Here is a 22,784-nt window from a genome sequence, read left to right as displayed (position 1 = left end):
CTTGACAGGAGGAAGCTTCTCTCTCCAAAGTGAACTGAAAAAAAAGGACTATTTAAGTTGGGAACTGACTGAAGTAGTTTTTCGTATGTTTGTTTTGTTGTTATGAGAGTTGGGAGAGGGAAGGAAGGAGTAGTCTGAAAATCTTATTCTGAATTTGTTTTTTTTCCCTTCTTTGTGTAGTTAATAAATTTCTTTTTATACCCTTTTAAGTTTTAGGCCTGCCTTGCTTCTGCTCCTCGTTCTGTTTCACAACATAAAATGAGTATATTTAAATTGGCAAATCAAAATCAAGACACAGAGATAGTTTCTGCTGTTTATATTTGGAAAATATCTTTGTGGACACAACAGAAGTTTATACTATAATTTGCCTCTTTGCTGCTGACAAGAGCAGAGAAGTGATATTAAAAAGAAGGAAAGACAAATTGTTTTCCTTCATTTTTATTTTAAAGATTCATTATACAGTCATTGATAAGGTACAAGAGAAAGGACTATCTTCTTTCCTAATGCTGGCAATAGCAAATAAAAGTAGTCTGTGAAATTTGTCATCCTTTTCAAATGAAAAACAAATTAAACTATTGAGCATGTAAAAGTAACATTGGAAAATTAAATATAATTTTATCACAAATTGTGTGATAGGAGGAAGAATGAGTGGTGAATGGCTTCATCCAGAAAGCCTGCCACTTAGACTAAAACAAAAAAGAAACCCCTGCTTCCCAAAACAACCAAACAGAAATAGACACATCTTTTATTTTTCTATGCCTGAAATTGCTGTTCAGAAGGCAGTGTGGTGACTTCTGCTCTTAGCCGTGATCATGGCATCAAAAAGTGTCATTGTGAGAAATTGGAAAATTCCATCAATGACTGAGTGGACACACACAATACAGAATGTGCTTGTTACAGAAAAAAAGTTTGACACACTATTTGTAAGATAAATGCAACCACAAGGCTGCCACCTGGTACCCTGTTTTTTAGTTTTATCTTCTTTTTTTTTTTGTCATCTCTTCAGATGCTGTATAGTTTCCAGTCATCTAAATCTGAACAGCTCTAAACACTGAAAGGAGGATATGTATCTATATCTATATATCTATATCTATCTATATATCTATATCTATATTTAAATCTAGATATAGATATAGATATAGACATATGTAACCTAACACACATGAAGAAGCGAGCTGTAAGCATGCTGCTAAGAAAACGGCTTTTGGGCTCCACTAGGGCTGTCTAGGACTCTTGTTCATTTATTGTTGGAGAGTGTGCTGTAACAACAACTTGGTTTACAAAGAATAACATATCAGCGACAGATAGTGGTGGCATTGATAGTAGTTGTCAGATATTTCATTTACAACATTAAGCCACAGTATAAATTGTTTGTGAATTCCAGGAAAATGGGTTTAGGATCACCTAAGAAAACCCATGGGTTTTGAAATGGCATTTTTTTAAGTACACATTATGCTAATAATAGTCTTTTATTTGTGCTGTACACCCAGAACACTTTTAGGGGTTACCTGATCTCTTGTTCCTTTCACCATTCATGTACTGAACATTCATTCCAAAATTATAAATATGCTTGCTGTATTGGCCTTTTATGATCATTACCTAAGTCAGATGTCAATTTTTTTAGACTGGATTGTAAAATACGCCTTTCTGAAGATTGAGAGTGTAACAAAATGGTTGAAGCTATCAAGTCCCTATTAGAAATAGTTTTCACTTCATCTCTGCATCTATGGTCTGACACGATTTTGTTCTGTAACCTTGACAGAAGTATAAGTGAGTTTTTTTACTAGTAGTGCATCTGAGGTGTATCAGTACGTTAAAAACACGTACGTCTTAGAAAAGTGCTAGATGAAGGCACTTGTCACTCACTGCTGAAAGTTTTTCTGTAGATTAAAGCAGTGCTTAAGTAGCATGGCTGAAACCCTCTAGTCACATACAATACAGGAGAAGGAAATACTGAGGTCTATTTTTTCTGCTGCCATTGCTCTAGTTACTAGTAAAAACACAGTGATTATAGCATGCTTAAAGTTCAAAACATTTTTTCAGTTTCTAAAAATGCATGAAAAGATGTTTTCCAGTGTATGGGAAGTCCTCAAAGAAAGCATTAGTGCATTGTTAGCATGAATAATCTTTATCTGCCTTATTGTACAGAACTGTATTTAATCGAAATTGTAGAGGAGAATAACACAACACATATATTAGACAGATTTGGGCCTTCAGTCATATTTACAGGACATCACAAGTACGAGTCATGTACGGTATGCAAAATTGATTAACACACCATTGTCGCTATAGTCATCGTGCTTAGCTTCTAGATGGAAGATGAATTGGACAGAGTTTGATATTATTTGATATGTTTAGTAGAATGAGATGAATAGAAATACTTACCAAGGGAAGCACTATCCACTGAGTGTATTGTATCATATCCTTTGAATTTTCGTTCTGGATATCTCGCCTGTAATAACTTCAAATATCATCTTCATGGTCCTATTCATCTTATTCCTGCTTTCTATTGTTCTACGCACTTGGGAGGGTTGTGAAATTCCCTTTATGGACAAGATACAGTTAAACTTGTTAGATTTCTGATAGGGCAGAAGGATGCCCTTGGAGGCACTTCTCCAATGAATTTTCCTATCTTGTTAACAATGATCTTGCAGAAACGTTATTCTATCTAAAGAGAAGGAAAGATTCTGACTGACTTGGCTGATATTTTATTTCCAAATTGATCCATTCAAGAAAATATGATTACTAGAGATTCCTTTCAGAGTCAAATACCACTCATTGTATATTACAGGTTTGGAATTTGGCCTATTTCCCAAATATTTCTCCTTTTTGATGGGAGGGAGGGAAAGGCCATAAAAATGGCAAACCTGATGACACCAACAGTGATATTTCTCATGGGAAATACTTTCCACAGATAATAATATTACAATGGTGAAACTAAGAATTTCATTTTTTCCTACCCAAATGATGGGCATTTGACTTGGATATGATGTCGTTTGTCATATTTTGATATAAGACTTACTATTCCTTAAATAGATAAAATCTACCAGAAAAAATAAAAGTAAAAACCTGATGTGTTGCTCTGTTGTTTGGGGATTTTTATTTTTTTTTAAATAATCATGCACTATTTTTTTTCTGTAGTCAGATGTACGAAAGAGCTATTTCTTCCACAGAAAAGCCATATAAGCTGAAACACTGCGAGAAGGGAGTGCTAACCGTCACTCTTATCACTCAGTTGCTCTGTGACCTGAGGAACCCCCGTTCTGTACCTTTAATCTGCTGAATGAAAACCCTTTAACAGCAGATGACAGCTGTTGTGCGCTTCATGCTTGCACTTAAACAGTGAGAAATGCCACACTTCCACTGTGGCTGTATGATCTAGTTATGGGCTTATTAAACAAAACACAACAAAGTGAAACAAAACAAAAAATGTTCAAAAAGCCTATGAATTAACTGTCAAGAACTGATTATATTATAAAACAGAAGTTTTCGTGGAAACCAAATTTAACTGTACTGAGAACTTCCATCAGAAGATTAAGCGATCCCTGAAAAGATAAAACTGGAATTAATCTGGGGTGAGCTAGTCAGATGGTTAGGCAGTAGCTTATTACAATTGTCAAATGACTAGAGATCAACATGTTGTGATGTCACCCTGGGAAATAGAGCAGAACATGCAGCTTTGGAAGTAACAATTTATTCCTAAATTTACTATTTGCCTTTAAATAACTAGTTTTTGAAATGGCATAATAGTTTCAGGACAGATGTAACTTTTCATTCCCTCTATGTTTCATGTACATAAATACAAGCCCCATATCAGCTCAAATGGAAGTTCATTTTTCAGTAATACTGATTTATTCAAAACACAAGTTTCTGGAGACACATTGAAACTCAGCAAAATTTGGGATATTCCCATTATTAAGCAAAGAGACTTGAGTATTAAAGTTTCTGGACCTTTTTCAGGCATTATCTTTTTTTACAGGTGTGTCAAATATCTGTCTAACAGATCTTAGTAGATTTAAACAGGAAAGCACAGGCTTTCTACCTGGGATAGAATAGGTCACCATCATCCTTTTAAGAGTGCAACTGCCATTCTCAACCTTTTAATCTATGATTAGTCATCTAATTGTGCGTCCAAATTTAGTTGGTGCACTTTGCATGCATAATTAATTGATTTCCTGAAGATCTCTCCTAATTTTTAATTACTGCTGAAGCTAGCGTTAAATATGGAATGAGCCAGTCTGTGCACCAATTTCCTTAGAAACTGGATGCAGACAGCTTGTGACAGGCATGAGTATTTGTGGAATACAGAAACTGGCTGCTGTCTAGGCTGGGATATGTGAACTTGACCACAGGTTCAGGTTAATTCTCTTACTGTCTGACTGAAGCAAAGTCATTCAGTCTTAATTGGTAACAGAGGCATTGCTGAAATACTGGCATAAAAGAAAACTTATTACATTTAAAGGAACTCTTCTGAAGCTCTTGCCGTTTACACCTGTAATTATATGAAAATGTAAAAGCATAATATTGAGTGATAGATTATCCAGCTTGATTTTTGGTGCTTAAATCAGAAACTGTATGACAGTTTATCTATCTGCTTTACTGTGGTGTATATTTCCATACTTCGTTAATCAGATTAAAATCTCTGCATGCAACATTATCAGAGGAGCAATACCAGTGAGACAAACAGGAGCTTTGCCCAAGTAAGGACTTAGAGATTTAACCTACATCTTTTCTCTAATCCATGCTTCTTTGCAAATATGAAAAATTTTTCCTTTAGGTGTATATTATAAACCTCCACAGTTCAGTTATCATACACTGAAAATAGTACCTGCACTAAACTAATGCTCTTGGTGAAAGAACATTTCATTTTTCTAACAAAAAGGTCACAAATTTGTTGAATATGTTCCTATTAGCAATACCATGTTTCATTCCTCTTTCTTCATCATCTAACAACAAAAGGTTTTAGTAATAGCTTTGTTGTTGTGTTCCAGTTTTCATATTAAGTCCCTGTTTTGTTTCTGTAGAACAAATCTTTCCAAACCAAAAATGGAGGTCCCAGATTTATTTTCCTTTTGTTCTTTCTTGTCTTCTTAAGTTAAACTTTTAGTGAATAAATTACCTTGAATACACTCCACTAGCCTTTTCCAAAGCAAAAGGGTCACGTTGATCAAACAGGAAAACACAGCATATATATTTTACTTATATTTACTTGTATATTTACTATTTCTGTAGCATCCAAAATCACTTCCAGAAGCTGAACTGCATTCAACCTCCTGCATTGTAAAGGATGCATGTTCAAATTTCAAGGAAGAAAAGTATGGAAAAGGAACAACTAATCCTATCATCTACAGGAGAGCTGTAGGTAAGGTTTAATACATGTGATTACGAAGTGATTTACGTATATTCTATATTCCCAAGACTGTACTGGGACTTTTCTGTTAAACATTTTCTCACTGTAATAAAACATCAATTTTATTTTATTGCCATTGTGGTAAGAGATGTTATCAGTAGGGTCATAAAGGGGCTAGAAAAATTTGTGTGCACCAGATCAATAAATGGACATGGAAAGGAACAGCCTACAGTGACCTATCTAGATTGTTAAATACAACAGGTAGAAATTTTGGATAAGTACAAAGCCAGTGAGACGCAGCAAGGGACGAAGGTCATATGTTTAAGTAGGGTTTCCTCTTGCTACTGTCAGACATATATATTTGGCCTCAGAAACTATTGGGATGACCCAGTAAGGCATTTCCTGATTTTATGTAGAGCTTCTTCCTGATAATATGCCCAATATCAATTCTTCTGTCTTAAGCAAGAAAATCTGATCTAGATATTACATAAAGTATTAAAGGAATTTTCTTTAACTCTCCTTTCATGAATGCACTACATGTGCTTGTCACTTAAACTTATCAAATATTCATACTTTGATATTTTTAAAAAAAGAAACTGTGAAAATTGTTTAAACAAAAAGTTTAGTAAAAAAGACTATAGATTTTGTTTTGTAGTAGTTTTTGGGTTTTATACTATATTAGGTCTTTGACTGAAAGAAAGCTTTAAACTGAAAAATGATTGTGTTTTTTAGATGAATGCACCGTCTTGATGCAAAATTATATTCTGTTCATAGAAATGTAGCCAGTAAATATTTCCTTCCACTCATCTCTTGTGCAGATATACACTCCTTTCACTCAGCACCTCATTTTACACTCTTCTGTCTTTAAAGAAAATCATATCTGTTCACATTTAATTATATTCTTGTTATAGAAGCCAAACTTTAAAATAAATTAAAAGCTCCTTTGAGGCATTTTTGACTTCTTCAAACAATAAAATTTCTTTTGTTGTCCCATGGAGCTTCAAAACGGCACCAAAAAATATTAATACATTCTACAGTAATTCAAGCCTTACTAAGGTTCATATTATTACACATTCATTTTGATCTGTGTTTTGCTGATTATTTACTGTATTCAGCTACCATATTTATTCATTCATTTTTAATTTAGGAGAAAACATTTGTAGGGTATTATGTGTCTTCACAACTCTATTGATGAAATACATATCACATTAAAAAAAAAAGCAGTATCTTGTACTAACAATCATCAGTCTTAGATTACAGCCAAGAATATTTACATATTTACTATCTTATTAAGACCTGCAGTGCAATTCTAACTGACATAAGAGTAAGACTGTTAATATATCTAGAGGATATAATAGTAGTAACTTCATCTTCAAGGTGTGAAAGTATTTCGACATGCATAATCGATAAAGCTATACTAATTTAATCATTGCCTTTGGATATTTGACTTCAACTGTGTAAGAATGGGGACTTGTCCAGATGTTTTATGCAACAGCGGGGTTTTGTGCCACAGACAATAAAGTTTATCTTGCTTTCTTGCATAACCTGCTCTCTTAATTTCCAGACAAATTCTAGTGTCATTTTTCACATGAAATACATTTTACACTCAGTAGCATCTGGAATTCAAGTTGATGGGTTTATTTAGGTTTCCACTTAGTACAATTATGAGATTTGGGATGTCTCTATGAGGACCAAAAAAGAGAAACTGCAACATATTTGTGCATAGCTATCATTGCTCCAATTTTCATGTACTTAACCCCTGTTCTGAGTTTGCAGAGAATCCTTCTGGACTGAGACCATGTCTGACAGATGTTTCACCATGCAGAGTAAAAGTATGGAAATGTGATCTCTTTTAAGAGGCTTTTAGAGATTTCACAATATTTTTAGTTAAAGTTTTCTTTTGTAGTGTCTTCTAATTTCTGTTTCTAGCATATAAATTCATTAGTGTAACATCATGAAATTGTTACTGAAGGAAAGTTACAGAAACTAATTGCAAGATTTTTTTATCAGCTGCTGCTGGTTACACAACTCTGATTCTGCTAAATTAACAGAAGATTATATGTCTTGCTAATAATGCACCTCCAACTAGCTCTTTCCACGTACACTGGATCACCAGTCACACACTCTGGTTGTCATAGGGTAAGGCATGAGGAGAAATTTAGTTGGGTACATTCCTTGTCTCACAGGGTTTGAATGTATTTCAAAGATTTCTGAAGTCAGACTCAGAAACCCTTCTGAAAGTTTCTGAAACCAGTTTACTTATCTCCCTCACTTAAACATATCCATTAACAGAGGTTTCATGTCCTGAAGAAGAAATTCTGTATTGTACAACTGGGATGACAAGTTTCTGAATCCCTGAAATTTAATACTAGGTATCAAATATAACTTCAGAATGAAGAATAATAGACATCATGTGGCAAATTAGTATTCAAAATGCAAATAAAATTAAAAGCTGAAAGAAAAATACTGCCATTGCTATAGTTACTCTTTGTGATCAATGGCAAACATATACCCAATTATTATAACTTATTATTATAACTCTTAAAACTCTTGCTCTTTTCAGACAAAAAACGTTAATTGGGTTTTTTTTTGTCTGGTTGATTTTCTGCATTCATTTCTTACCTTACTGAGTAATCAAATTAAATTACACAGCCACAACACTAAGATTCAGAAGATTTAGATTATCTTACATTCAAAAAATGAAACAAAATTGGTAAAATTCTGAGTTTGTTTATATGCCCACACAAGTTCTTCCATATATGTAATACGTATATATTTGTTTTTAAATACATGACAATATCTCACAAAAAACCTATTCACAATATTCTTTTCCTTTGAATTTCCTACCTTAAGATAACTAAAATATTAGATCTTTTCTTCATACGAGAAAGATCAATAAGAACAGCGACCATGAGTGTCCAGCATATTACTGATACATAAAATATATAAACAAGGCTATGTGTGTATGTGTATATGCATGCATATTTGTCCATATTTCTGCTTGCCCAAGTTATTAATAGATAGAATACCTTTATGTGTAGAATCTGCTTGTTCTTAAGATAGCATCCTAAGGACCTCATTTTTGATCTGGTAGCTCCTTATCATGATGTAATATAACTAGGTTTTTGGGTTTTTTTCCAAATAATATTTGCCTTTACTTTTCACATGATTCTAGTCATTATTTTGAGAGCTGGGCAATATCAAGCCAGCCTGTGCTGAACCAATGTGACCAAGAGACCATCATTTGCTCTAAAGAGCTAACTTATAATGCAATGACTCACAAACTTAGCATTTATTTCAGGGGCATGACCTTAAGAAGTCATTTGACTTCAAAAAGATGTTCCTGTGAACTTAAACTCATGTGTCATGGTGGTGGATTCACACTGACTCAAGGCTGCTGGCAAATTTAGGTTGATATTTCTGAGCTGGGAATCAGAAACATGCTATGTACTCTCTAGTCCATTTGCCTAATTGAAAAGTCATCATTTTATCTTCTGATACAGCTGGAAAACAGAGAGAATGGAAACTGTCTTGTGTTTGCTTTTAATATCTGCACATTCTAAACATTAGCATGTCCTGTATATTCTGTGTAATTATTGCACATTGTATTGCAGTAAATGAGATTCCTTCATCAGTGAAAAACATCTATATTTGTCAAACAACTTTTGAACACTTCTAAGTGTTTCAAATAGAAATGTAAATATTTCAGAGGATTTTTTTTAATATAGTGTAAATATTTCTTCACACAGTTGTATATGCTGAATGATCATGCACAAAGAGTGCAATATATAGTGCATCACTCTGATAATGAGGAAGCACCAAAAATGTAATTTTTTTTTCAGTGTTTTAGTGACATGCACTGTGCTTTCATCTGAAATGATGGGGTATTAGGAAGATTGAAATTCTCAATATCCACTAATCTAAAATGGTCATTCATATTTGCTTCAAGATTGAGATTCGATGATGAAATATATTTATTGCTTAAATCTGGACTCTAAAATCATTAAGAGAAGGACATCACAAAATTTCCCATGAGTATATCTTGGCACTGAAAGCCTGTGGTATCGCAAATATATGTTGAATATAGTAACAACCATGAACCTTTCTCTATAACTTCCTTAATTTTAAGTATGATGGCCATCTAGCAGACACCCATCACCAAAATTTAAGAAAGGAAAAAAGAAAAGAACCATCACAGTGTGTTGCTACAGAAGTCTGTGAAAAACAGTACTTTATAATTTTAGGTATTCAATTTGTGACAGTAATTAGCCACAGCAGGATCCACTGAATAGATTTCACCAAAATTATTTTTATTTTCCTTTGTCAATCCTCTATCTCAGCTTTCAGAAACTTCTGAGAAAGGAAGAGAGTACAGCTGAAAATTAAAAGACTAAACTTGCTTTGCCTAAGCAATAATTATTCAATTACCTTAGATCGATCAGGTGAAATGAAAGGCCTATTGATCTGGGTACATATTTAATTTCAGTATCACCAAATCCCTATCATAAATATCAGTTGATCATCATTGCTTTTAATTTTTATAAAATGAGTGATTCCTATAATGAAAGTTTTTTCAAAGAGTTTGAAATATGCTGGTGGAAAATAATTTCTTATATCCAGAATGAATTATAATGTATCATAGATACTAATTTGTGAGGAAAAGGAAAATAAATAGAAATCCATTAAAATATTTCCACTTTCTCTTCCTCTTTTCAGTGCTAGGTAAAACGCCAATCTGTTTTTCATTATCTTCTCCTCAATACTGACTTTAATAGTGCCAATATCAGTTTAACAGATAATCCTACATGATTTTGTCTGATACTATTCTTGCTTCTTTGCTAATATGATTCCCATTGGTTATTTTCTAACAAAGGTTTGAACAAAACACAGTAAAAAGGCTGTTCAAATAGAAGTACTTTGCAATACTTCAGACTTGTAATTAATCCATAGGATTCCTATAGATTGGAATTTTTTTACTGGCTACCAGTACCAAAGTTTACTGTATGGTGTATTAGTTACCTTTTTTTTTTTCCCATACTCTGAAGAAGTATAACCTAACAAAAGAAAATGCCCGTTTTCTGGAACTCTGAATATTTTTAGGTCAATTGATTCACATATATTGCTTACTGTGTGTTATTAGGTTAGTCAGCTACTGACAAATGTAGTACAGATTCTAAATAAGATTATTTTTATATCAGTATTTACAAATCTGAGTTCTCAGCTGGGATTAGAGCGATTAGAAAGCACAAACCATTAAAAAAATCATGAAGATGTGTTAGCTTGTGGCAAACCAGCAAATCTGTTATCATCTTCAGTTATTTTGTCTGTGTTTAGAACAGAAAAGTTGCCTATGGCTGAAATTACTCAGTAGAGGCAAACAGTAGACACACATGGCACATCCATACCATGCACAATGTTCAATGTGCAAATTAGATTTTGAGTGCTGGCTGGATCTGGCTGGCCTCTAGCACAGCCTTCAGGTTTATGTCATCTGCATTGACAGACATAAATGCCCAAGGAGCTGCTCTGCCAGAAAGGAATACCCAGTGCCCACTGCTCAAGCCCCTTCCACCTCTGACATATCCTTACAATGTCTGGCATTGGCAAAAAGTCAATGATTGCTTGCATTGAGATACTCCTGCCTGAAGATATCCTTCAATTCCCTTACATTGCCAGAGTGAAGCAGGCTATATTTGTGAGGGGCAGAGCCTGGAATGATTCAAAATGTTTTTGTGATAACAATGTAATGTTCTGCAGCAAATCAAGTCAAGCTCAAAGGGATCCATAAATGGGAGTTTTTTGCCTTATTCATTCACAGCCCAATGTATACAGGTAAACTGCTGTAAATTTTTGTTTTAAAAAAAATCGCTCCTTACCATTTAACAAAGAATGCTAGCCTTGGTTAATAGAAAAACAGTAAACTGAAAACTGAGGAGCAGACGTGACCATTCTGTTGACCTTGCTATGATATGGCAGCATCTCACAGAGTGGTAGGACCTGTAATAAACTCCTCAACAATCAGACCCTGTAAGACAGAACACTTAGAAATTACCTGAATATACCTTAAGAGCTGCTAGCATTGCTCAAATGTATCAGCTCCCATCTGAAAACCTGATTCCTCCAAATCAAACTTGCAAGTGAACACTTTCAAAAAAAATTTTCTGTGACCTTATCAAGTCACATACCACTTCATGTAACGCAGGTCTTCATCTTGATTATTTTATTATTTTTTTAATTATTCCTATAGATGCCTTAAACCCCAGCTATGTTGACTTCACTGTGTACTTTAAGTAGGACTAACAAAGTAGTCCACTGAGAGCTAGGTCATGTCTCTCTTTGTAGTTCCCTCAAATTATTTGATAATTCCAATTTCTAACATAGAGTATCAATACAGAATTACCCTATTCACTGTGTTCTCCCAAAGTGCAACACCAATAACATTGTCAATGCTAAATGTTTTACATTTCAAGGAATCCAAGTTTAAGAAATTATCTATGTAAGTTATCATCTCTATATATATCGCTATCCAAAAGAGCAGAAGAAAAAAATTTTTAAAGTATGGAACTAATTGTTCAAAATGTGTAGGAAAATTTATGTACACTCTGATAGCATTTGCCACAGTGCAGCATTTCTTTCCCACCTTGCTAGCTTAACTGACTTAGTTGAAGCAAAGAGGAAAACTTTTTTTTTTCACCTTTGGTCCTGGTGAATGAAACAGGATAAAAGGGCAAAATATTTTGTGAGTTTGTGATAGAAATCCACCACCTTCTTTGAGGTCTCTTGATCCACTGAGTGATCAAGAGCTACTAAAGGACAGCTGCTTTGTCCCTCATGTTGGGGTGGTCGAGAACCAGAGCTTGTGAACATGAAGCTTTCCTAGCTGTCCCTAGAGGACTGTGCCTACTCAGTCTTCCTGGTCAGGCAGCCTGTAGCAGACTCCCCTTATAATGCCACCTGCTCTGCCCTTCCCTTAAACCTTCCTCATGAGGTCTCAGTCAGCTCCTCATCCACCCCCATGAACTCCAAGTGGTCACTGACAGAGAGGGTGACACATCCTCCTTGTCCCTCTCCTGTCCTTTCTAAAGAGTATTCTTCACTCCAACATTTCAGTCATAGGAGCTATCCCACAGCGTTTCCATAATGCCAATGAGATTGAAGGTGTGGGCACATCTCTACCTCCCCTTTTTTATTTTCCATGGCTGCTTCTGTTTGCATAGAGCCATTTAAGGTGGCATCCCAGTGAACCTGACTTACTGGTTGGAGGGGCTGGAATTCCTTTGTGCTGCTATGTAAGACAAAGAAACAAGTCAAAACCTCCATTTCTCATTACTTGGCAGGAATTTAACACAGCTTTAAGTCAAAGCAAGCAACAGAGCCATAAAATTAATGTAACATATGGTTAAATAACTGTGCCTAGTTACATTTATTACAAATAGGCATATTAGTTTTGAACATGTGTATTATGATTGTGTCCAAAGATGCCAGTAAAAGCTAAGACCTGAGTGGAAATCAGGAAGAAATTATCTCTACCAGAGAGTTTATATTCTAAATATCACACCAGAAGATGAAGGTTGAGAAGGTATGGCCTATAATTAAATGAACATGATGATGACTGACACAGTTTTATTTCTTAATTATGTTTGTTGTAGCTGCTTTTCTCTAGATAACTCGTCCTCAGGAATTATCTTACATAATTGCTCAAAATAATTAGCAGAAAAAATACCCACAGCAGATGAGGCTTTGAAAGTTTTGGATAGATTCTGTCCAGGTCAGTGAAATATTTTGCCAATGAGTACTGTGATAGCACTAATGGAAGTCCACCTGAGCTCCTCCTGATGACAATATTACCAGCAGACACACTGATAAATTATAATGGGCACACCAGCAGCAGCAACCACTCCAGAAAAATCCTTAGAGTGAATTTCCTTTAATGGCTGGGAAGACAAATGGCTCACATTTTATCATTGGATTCCTCCTCTTTCAGAAAATTGCCAATAAACTTCCTCTTCTTAATTCAAGATTTGGCAGTGTCTTGAACATAAACAATTTAACCCATTCAGTAACTTTAATACGTTTGTTTATTTATGTCAGTCATTTGTTCAAACTATTCTTCAGTCAACCATCTTTTCATATCTGAAATTAAGATAATTTGCTTTTTTTTAATGGCCCACAAACTGAAGTAGTAATTCTGAGGAAGTCAGACTCCTTTAAAACTGTTACTCAGAAAAGCTTGCCTGTACTGCAAGTGCCTAAATTCATGAGGTACTTCCCATTTATATATAAGGGTTTCTCTCTGGTCTTTTCAGACTGACTGCATGAACAGCTTGTACCTGACTCTTCCTAAATTCAGCCAGAACCCCAGAGAATTAGCTGTGGGCACACAAACAAATGTTACAAAATTTCTGTGCTTTGTCACCCACATCACATTGGCTGAGCTTGTGTGTTCTGTTAGCACTCTGATTTTCTTTTACTTAGCAAACAGCACCAACAGACACAGTTTGAGATATTATTCCCCCATACCAACTTGTTTGCTCTTTTTCTGCGTCTGAAAACCATCGTTTGTAGTCAGTGTGGTAGAATAAATATTCCTTTTCTCCTACAGGTTAGTTTAAACTCCTATTCACTGCTCATTTAATCTGATCTGTTGCGTTATGATAAGTAGGTAACGCATATACAAAATTTTCTTCTGCTAATTTAATTTCCGGGAATTATGACCTCTGTCAGAGATATGGCACTAAAGCTGCAGTTAGTTTCATTAATGCTTGTCTGTAAATGCCTTTAGCTCTTTCAGTTTCAAAGCAAAACACTTAAAATCTGTTTGAAGGAAATTGCCCCACATTTGGGATGGGCTAACAATGTGCTGATGAATAGCTGGCTCAGATGACAGGCAGAACCAGAACTTGACAGCGTTCTCACAACTTGGGGATCTCAGGTCTGATAAGTGGCTTGCTACTTGAAGCATTTAAAAGAATATTTATGTATAACCATATCATCTTATAAAAACACTGTCAGAGACATTAATACTTCCAGAGTTGCCTGGTCACTATGTAGTAGCTCTTTATGCTCAAGTATTCAATGAGAGAAATTGTGAGACTTGGATTCAATGCCTTCATCAGTCAGTGGACTTTCAAAAATATAATCTCAATAGACTGCAGTACAATAGATGCTAGTTTGGGTAGAAAGCACTCTCAACATTCCAGCTAAAACTGTACTTTGGGTAGCAAAAAAAAACCAGAATAATTTTGCCTAGGAAAAGCATGAACAATAAAACGCAGTGAGAAAAGCATTTGGAAATAGATACCACTACCTACTACTGAGATTGCATTTTATGTAATTATATTGCAAATAGGAAAATAGTTCCAACACTTCTGATCTTCTAATTGTCTCTTGTTGTAGTCCAAAAGTTGAGATTTTCTAACAGCTTCTACGAGTGATTTTTTCAGAAAACATACTTGCTGTTTGAAGCTTGCAGCTCTAGTGTTCTTTTGAAGTCCACAGGTCTATGAGCAATGTCTTACAGACCACAAGTCGTCAAAAGAATTACCTGCAGAGCTATTCTGTTTGGTTTTGAACATCCGGATCCTTAATATTGTGGCTGTAGATTAAAGGTTGTTGAAGAGATCTGACTTGTGAATGAATGTGAGCTGTGATATATGCCTTAGGTACTTAGACATTGCATTTCATTTCTCTCTGCTTTAATTTAAAGATATTTCTGCTCTCCTTCCTGTGCTATTCAAGTGCAGTTAAAGATCCACATGTATAGTGGTAAACTGGTATCTTATACGGTGTTAGGCATATGATTTTCTGTAATGCTTAAATTATGCTATAAATAATTCTTTCTAATATTAATAACTCATCAGTCTGCATTGCATTTTAAAACTGAAAAGGTTGCACTCAGCTGGTAAGAACTTACTCCGAGGTACCATTTCTAATCTAAAAAACAATAGAAGGATTACTAGCCTCTGGTTAGCATAATCTTTCATATCAATGAAAGTTACTGACCACATTTCTCAAGACCAAGTTAAGAATTCTGTGGGTACTTAGGGCAAAAGTATTAATCTGAATCAAAATCTGACCATATAAAGCCCTAAAAATTGGATAATTATATATCACAAAGAATAATTAGACCTACTATTGAATATTTTTGTCTGTTTGTCTGAAGTATAAGCTTTTTAATGCTATTAATCATATTAACTATCATATCACTCAAGGAGCCTGATTACACTATACCTGTACAATGCCTAATTCAGAAGATACACGGGTTTGTCCTGCAGAGGTAGAGACCTAAATGGCAATAGGGATGTGGACTAAGTGTGCAGAGGGATTTTCTTGACTCACTACAGCCATAAATATCACCTCAGGGCTTGTGTTGTTGAGTAGATGCTGTGGTTTCTGCAAAAATTGCATGGGTACAGCAAGGTTTCAACTGTCCAGAATATACTGCACAGAAATTCATTGAATATCATTTTTGCATGTATCCGAACATGCAAAATGGAAACAACCATTAAATTCCCACAACTAAATTATCTTTTTCTGAATGGTAATTTGAAGAATAAAGATGCTACACTATAGAAATACTGGTATTGTTGTACTGTTAGATATTGATCAGAAGTTTGACTCCTTAATTAGGTTTCAGGTGATAGCAAGAACCTTGTTTTGAGTGATCATCAATGGAAAGAGAGGGTATGCAAAAGCAGGAGTCAGTTTCCGGTTCAGAAAAGGACATTGTTAACTTGGGGACAACCTTTGCAAAATAATTATTAGCTTTTTAAATTATTATTTCTTTTTTTTTTCTGGAAAAGATCAGCAATGATTAAGCATGTAAGATCTTAGTAAGGATCTCAATGAAAACATCAAATAATTGCAGGAAAAGTTTGCAAATGTAATCTCTAGTGAAAAATATCAGTGACAACCAGTTTTGTATAGATGTTAGGAAACATTCTTGTGACTCAATCTCTTTATAGAATAACTGTGTTAAAACTGAGAACATAGATTACACTTTAAGATGAGAGTTGCTTTTTTTGTAACTCAAGAAAAAAATAATTGAAATCATAATTAGTAACCAGGAATGTGAAGTCTTAACTCACATAAAGGCCAAGGTCAAATGTTTTAAAAATAAAAGTTTAGAGTAAAGTATTATGTTCATATGACTACCGTGAAAATTCCATATTCTATTCCAGAGTTTACACTTTTAAAAGGATATTGATAAACAGTGAAGATTGAGAAAATCCTAACAAGGATGAATCATAGTCATGACAGCCAGCTTTGTAGTAAGAGACTAATGAAACAGAACCTAATTATCTCAACAATGAGAAGGTTAGAAGGCTGGCTAATCATGATTTGTAAAGTATGTAAGCTGAAAGAAGGAGGTGTGGAGCCAAAATGAAGTTCAGTTTTTCAGACTACAAGTCAGGAATGCAACTTTGAGAGTAAGAGTAATTAAATTCTGGTTAAACTTACTCAGATATTGTAGAATCTGCACAATGAGAAATATTTACCTTTAAAAAAAATCCCAAACCACCTTGTTCACTTTAGTTCAACAGTAAGTAAAAAGCTTCATAAAAAACCAAAGCAATAACAAAAAACACAAAACAAAAGAAAACAAAAAGAAATCAAACCAAACCAAAAACCAAACTGATGAAGCACTTGGGCTAAATGATACTAAATATCTCAGTAGATAATGTTAATGGCATTTTTAATCTGTGTTGTTACACAAGGTGGACCAGAGCCCACCAACTGCTTCCACTTTTCCAGAATTGAAATATTGTGTCTGTTAATGTCTTAAGGTTGCATCTCAGAAGCTTTTTAGTATAAATTCCCATATTTTGTTCCCAAATAAAACATTAAATACATGAAGTGATCTTAATGTGCTATTTTATATGTCTGCAATATTTTGGGTTTGGACCTTTGTCAGAAGGAGAAAGTGACACTAAAAGTTTTAGTGAAAAACTGCAAGGAGAATGCAATTAGAATGTAACTAAAAAGGCATGTATCGCATCTTTGGGAAACTCTAGAGAGTATTAGTTCTCACAGTACACTACTCTGAAATTATCTGGTTGGCCATGCAGGTGGGACTGTACAGTGTATTTTTGATTTATCTGACATGTAGCAGAGCCAGCAGTGTAGTAAGCATTTAATTTTACTATAAGTGAAAGATTTTGAATGTGAAAATATAGATGTGATTTTCTATGTTGTAATTTTGTTACTCTGTGTAATTTTCTGTGAAATAGTTATCAATCAAGTTTCTCCTTCATGAGCAAACCACAAGGCGATAAGTCACATAGGAAATAAACTTCTTTCTTGAAATTTAATAAGCACCATTTTGGGGCTACTCAACTAGGAGATATTTATTATTTTTCCCAAATCTTATTTTTTCGACATGTTCATTTCAAAATAATCTCTGAAATTTTCTTGTTTATTTGGTGGACATGTTGAACTCATTCTATTTGTTTTTAATTTGTTTTATGTCCTGCAATTTGGCATTAATTTCTTTTGCAGTTCTCATTTGTTTGGAGTCTTACAAAGGACTATGTCTGCTGTGTGTTTTTACCCTTGTACCCAGGAAGCAAACTCACCCAGTGACCTGAGTATGGTCAATGAACCCATTGTGGTCAGCTGAGGATGAGCCATTTGCACCATGAAGCTAGTGAAACATAACATTACAACTGCATAAAGTGTATTAGGATTATACCGGCTCATCCTTGCATAAAAAGAAATCTAATTCCATTGACACTATGCAAATTGGAGTAAGAAGGCCAAGCAGGAGATAAAGAGGGGAAAGGAGTAAATTTCTATTCATGAAATTGTAGAAAAACCCCTCTTGCCCTGCATTAGGTTAGCATTTTCACACATGGAATCAGCAACATTGAAAGACACCTTCAGGATCATCTTCACAGAATCACAGAACATTCTGAGCTTCAAGGGACCCACAAGGATCATCAATTCACTCTGTTAGGTGAATGGCCTGTGCAGGGATTGAGACCCTAAACTAGGCATTATTATCACCCATTTCTAATCCACTTAGCCAATCTTAAGGCTATCCAGTCCTACCAACCCAGCACCACCACAATACTCCCTAAATCATATCCTCAAATGCCACATCCAGACACCTCTTGAATACTTCTAGAGACAGTGACTCCACCACCTCCCCGGGCAAGTTATTCTGATGCCTAATTACTGCTTTTAGTGATTTTTTTTTTTCTGATACCTAATCTGAACCTCCCCTCGTACAACTTAAGGCCATTCTTCTCATCCTTTCACTTGAGATATGGCAGAGAGACCAACCCTCACCTCACTACAGTCTTGTTTCAGGTAGTTGTAGAGAGCAATGAGGTCTCCCTTCTTCTTCTCCAGACTAAACACCCCCACTTCCTTAGTCACTCCTCATGGGACATGCTTTCTAGACCCTTTACCAGCTTCTTTGCCCTTCTGTGGACACACCCCACCACCTCAATGACCTCTTTGAAGTGAGCAACTCAAAACTGAACCCAGGATTCAACGTGTGGACTTACCAGTGCTCAGTACAGGGGGACCGTCAATTCCCTAGTACTGCTGGCCAGACTCTGAGCAATTCTCAATACACTCTTCCCCAAGGTGATAGCTCTGCATGGAGCTGTTGTAACCCAAGGGTAGGACCTGGCACTTTGCCTTATTGAACCTCATACAGCTGGTCTTGGCCCATCAATCTGTACTGCCCAGATGCCTCTGCAGAGCTTTCCTGTCCTCAAGCAGAGCAACAGTCCCACCTAACTTGGTGTCACCTGCAAACTTACTGAGGATGCATATGATCCTACTGTTCAAACCATTGATAAAGATATCAAACAGGTCTGGCCAAAATTATGAGCCCAGGGAACACCACTAGTGACCAGCTGCCAGCTGTATTTAGTTCCATTTAGTTAATTTTGAATACAAATTGTTTGGAATGAATAAAAAAAGCAGAGAAACAAAATTAATTGAGATGCCCCCTCTCCCCTCTCCTTCCCATTCAGCAGCTAAGCCCCACACAGCTCACACAGCCATTCCCTAACTCCCCACTCAGGATGGGGGAAGAGAATCATAAAGATCAAAGTGAGAAACTCATGGCTTGAGGTAAGGACAGTTTAATAGGTAAAGCAAAAGCTGCACATGCAAGCAAAGCAAAACAAGGAATTCACTCACCACTTCCAATGGGCAGGCAGGTGTTCAGTCAGGAAAGCCAGGCTTCATCACACATAGTGGTAACTTTGTGAGAAAAACACCATCAGTCTAAATGTCCTCCCCTTCCTTTTTCTTCTCCCAGATTTAGATGCTGAGTATGATGCCATATAGTGTGTGAAATCCCGTTGGTCAGTTGGGATCAGCACATTGCTCTGTCCTCTCTCAACACCTTGTGTACCCCCAGCCTGTTCCCTGGTGGGGTGGGATAAGGAGCAGAAAAGACCTGGATGCTGTCCAAGTGCTGCTTAGTTATAACTAAAACATCCCTGTATTATCAACATTTTTTCCAGCACAAAACTAAATCATAGCCCCATGCTATGAACAGCTACTATGAACAAATTAACTCTGTCTCAGACAAAACCAGCAAAACAAGTAAAGTTGGGTTAATACTAGAATACAATGCAACCTTGTAAGAAGTGATGGTGTTGTATAGCAAGTGGAATTCTTCTCTCTGAATGACTGCTCCCGGACTCCTGCTTCGAGTAAATATGCAGTGGATTGCTGCAGATAAACTACAGATTCCAATTGTACATTTAGCTTTTTGAAAGTGTAAGAGGAAAAGAGTACGTTCTGCTCTTCTGATCAAATGTCTTTTACTTACATACTTTGATCACAAATTTGTGTACAGTCTGTGGAAAGTTCCGTTTTATTGCTGTGCTTTAGAACATTTAAGTCATAGTTGCAAACATTAATTGCAAACATTACAGATGATCCTTTGGTAACCTGTAACAAATTGCCTCCTCATGTACAACACAGGTGGAAGATCATTATTCAGATTAACTAGCACACACTTTAATATCCTCCAAATTAATCTTATAAATTCATGACATATTCATCAAAATAAAGACTGTCCTGCAAAATTTGGGACAGATGGCAGTGCAAGATGACATCTTTTCTAAATGTGTCAAAATATTCACTCATTCAAGCAATATGATTGGTTACACATTGTGGGTGCATTATTAAAATAACAAAAGCAGTAAAATTCACTTGCATGAACACCTGCTGCTAGAGTGACTTAATATAAGTAAGCCAAAACATATAATTAAGTAATATAAATATAATTACTTCACTGACAAGTAAGTTAGCAGTGGCTATTACAACTTTTAAAACATTTTAAGTCAATGAATTACACCTGTATTTAGATTTACAACATTTAAAACCACAACATACCTTCCTAAGTGACACTTAAGGAAGTATCCTTCATACCATAGAGAAAAATATAAGAACAGACACACAACAGGCCTACTAGTTGTCTCCTAGATGATTAGATCAGATAGTATATATTCCTTTACCACTTGAAACAGGAGAGCATAGAAGTGATTGATAAGCCAATTATCACAGACAATTCAGATTTAAGAATTCAAAGCATTACCTGCTCTCTGTGGAGGATCTGACATGGGGGCAGAAACAAAGCATATAGAAAAGAAGAGCTGCAGATTCTTTTTTTTCAGAATTGAAAATCTCAAAAACTCTTATGGAAGGAAATCTCATAGAGGTATGATTTTTGTTTCAAATTTTGGCAAGATCTTCAAGACCCCCTTATTTTGTTCTCTGCTCTGCTCTCAGCACAGTCAGGCAATGCTCACCTGTTCTTAATGCAGGGTCTTGCACTCTGGACAGTGATAAGTGCTGTTATTAAACCGCTCAAGAGAACATGCTCTGGAGTGAAACAAGGTGTATCTGTGGAGGCCTAAGCACATATTTGCTGCACCACCCTCAGTCTGAAACTGTACACAAGAATGAACCAGAGACCCTCTGTTGTAGTGTGTGGAAATAGGCACAGGGCCCCCACTTGACCATCACTTAGCTTAGTAGCTAGCTAAGTAAAATATGAACATCAAATAACTGGTCTACTTATGAAAAAAATAGGGAATCTGTTTAAAACGACTGGGCACAGAGCAAATGTCTGCTTTGCTGCTTGCTTTTTTTTTTTTTTTTTTTTTTTTTTTTTTTTTTTTTTTTTTTTTTCTGGGAGGATGAGGAACAGGAACAAAATGCTTTATTGCTTGCTGCACAATTTTATTGCCAGCTACACAAAAACGCTGGGTGAATATGGTAACAACAGGCTGGTACTATAGAAACTGCTACTGTAAAGGGTTAACAAAGACTGCACTTGCTGTACATGACCACGGAGCAGAGAGATCGGCAGTGTGAATTGTGTGATTCTCCCGAACACACACACACACACACACATACACACACACGCAGACACAGATAAAAGGACACCTTCAGTCCTCCGTGTGGTGTGCGCAGTGCCCACCTGTCCAGCCCCCGGTGCCGGCGCCGCTTCGCGCGGGGATGCGCCGCTGCTTCGCGGGGGGCTGTGGATGGAGATGCGGTTTCTGTAGCGCTGGGCTGGCTGCGGGGAGCCATTGGCTGGCGGCTTTGTGAATTTCATTCAGTTTGGTCCAATAGCGGGAGGAGAGCGCCTGGTACAGCCTGGACCTCTCCCCCCCCTCCTCTCTCTCCCCCCTCCACCCCCACCCCCCCATCTCCCTCTCTCTCCCAGCTCGCCTTGCCTTGCAGTTCAGTCTCTCCGCGGCTCGGTCTTTCTGCATAGGCAATCACAGCTCCTACTTGCAGACTCAACTCTCCCTCTCGCACTGATTGCAATGAATTTTCTGCCTGAATGTAGGTCGCTTACAACCGAGAACACGAGTTTCCTTCAAATTCAGTGTTGTTGTCTTTCTTCTTGTTATTTTTAATTTTTCCCCCCTTTCGTGGTCGTTGCATTCCTTTGGAGAAGCCAATCGCATTGGATTCCAAAAAGGAGAGCAGGAACCGTATGTGAATAATCCTGGCTGCATGATAGCCCGAGAGGATTTCCTGAAAGATTCTGAGATTCTGGCTGTGTAAAAAAGACCCCTATGCTTCTGCAGCTATCCCAGTGTTAAGGTAGGAGTACCGGATTTGCAGTTTGAGTGTTCATTTTCATTTTTTTTCTGTTTTTTTTTTTTTTTTTTTTTTTTTTTTTTTTCTGTCGTCCCCCCCCTCTTTTTTTTTTTTTTCTCGGCGAGGGTGGGGGAAGAGAGGGAGAGGTGTTGCAGTTGGTACTCTGGCAAAGGGCGAGCAGTTTGCTGCAGTCGTCGGTGCTTTTACTTTGACCATCATGATAAAGCGATACTTTCTTTCTGACATTTCCACCATCATACGCGATCTTCTTGTCACATATGCATATTTATGCAAATTTATTTCTTTTTTACCCACTTCGGTCTCGTCCCTTTTACCCCCCTTGCAC

General features: G+C 36.2%; 1 protein-coding gene and 1 long non-coding RNA gene across 9 annotated transcripts in view; one reads left to right on the top strand and one right to left on the bottom strand.

Moving 5' to 3' along the window:
• Positions 1 to 21,867, bottom strand: part of LOC148224916 (uncharacterized) — a 60,466-nt gene extending 38,599 nt beyond the window's left edge. For 5 of the 7 annotated variants that reach the window (XR_015801749.1, XR_015801750.1, XR_015801755.1 and 2 more), the window contains exon 1: positions 19,508 to 21,865. This is a non-coding gene — a long non-coding RNA (uncharacterized LOC148224916). Of the gene's footprint in view, positions 1 to 19,507 lie in introns of all 7 variants that reach the window. The other 2 variants (XR_015801753.1, XR_015801754.1) reach the window with 2 other exon arrangements.
• Positions 21,868 to 22,036: 169 nt separating this feature from the next.
• The window catches only part of NLGN4X (neuroligin 4 X-linked), a 158,432-nt gene continuing 157,684 nt past the window's right edge, over positions 22,037 to 22,784 (top strand). For both annotated transcript variants that reach the window (XM_014884531.2, XM_014884528.2), the window contains exon 1: positions 22,037 to 22,441. The gene's annotated coding sequence lies outside the window, so the exon portion shown is untranslated. The remainder of the gene's footprint in view (positions 22,442 to 22,784) is intronic.

Source organism: Sturnus vulgaris, chromosome 2 (assembly GCF_052056855.1).
Source record: "Sturnus vulgaris isolate bStuVul1 chromosome 2, bStuVul1.hap1, whole genome shotgun sequence".
In the NCBI taxonomy this organism is placed as follows: domain Eukaryota; kingdom Metazoa; phylum Chordata; class Aves; order Passeriformes; family Sturnidae; genus Sturnus; species Sturnus vulgaris.
Note: the sequence above shows the minus strand (reverse complement) of the source record. Positions and strands in the feature narration are given on the sequence as shown.